General features: G+C 65.2%; 1 protein-coding gene across 3 annotated transcripts in view; it reads right to left on the bottom strand.

Annotated features, from left to right (window-relative positions):
* The window catches only part of TMEM184A (transmembrane protein 184A), a 7,715-nt gene that overhangs the window by 5,511 nt on the left and 1,506 nt on the right, over positions 1-698 (bottom strand). The gene's annotated exons all lie outside the window — the stretch shown is intronic.

Raw genomic sequence — 698 nt, 5'->3', positions numbered from 1 at the left:
GCTGCGGGCCTCGGCAAGCCGCTGTCCCCTCAGGCCTCAGTGCCCCGTCTTCAAAGTGAGAGTTGAGTCGCTTTCTGTCCCCCTGGGTGGAGAGTGAGGGACTCCCTGTTGGGGTGGGGGGAGGAGAGGAGGTAGGGGCCTGGGAAATGCCGCCCACAGGCTCTCCATCAGCCCTGCCCAGGCCGTGGGGCCCCGGGACACTGGGCTCCAGACACACGCTCCCAGAAGGTCAGGGCTGAACAGAGGGCCAAGCCAAGGCCCAGACTGTGGCTGGAACTGGGACAGCCTGGACCCAGGACACTGGGTGCCCACCCCCCCGGGTGCTCGTTGTCCCACAAAGCACAGCCGCCTGGGAACCTAAAGCCATGCTGCCACCAGGAAGAAGGCCTGGCTTCCGTGTGATGCAAACGCACCACCCACCTGTCTTGTCTACCCATCCAGATGCTCCGGGACAGCTTGCTAAAACTCAGGGCAAATACTGCCTCCTCCAGGAAGGCCTCCCGGATGGCCCCAACAGGAAAGGGCCACCTTCTCCTGCCGCTCTCGGCTGCACCTGGCCCACCCTAACATGCTTGCCCTGTCCCCCTTACGACCGGTTATCTGAGGCCACGCCTAGACATGCACCAGCCTGGGGGCGACTCTCACTGGGGGGGCATCGGCCCCCATGGCCCTGCCTCGAGGCCTCTGGCCTCCTGCTG

Source organism: Bison bison, unplaced genomic scaffold, assembly GCF_000754665.1.
Source record: "Bison bison bison isolate TAMUID 2011002044 unplaced genomic scaffold, Bison_UMD1.0 scf7180017850837, whole genome shotgun sequence".
NCBI classification, from domain to species: domain Eukaryota; kingdom Metazoa; phylum Chordata; class Mammalia; order Artiodactyla; family Bovidae; genus Bison; species Bison bison.
Note: the sequence above shows the minus strand (reverse complement) of the source record. Positions and strands in the feature narration are given on the sequence as shown.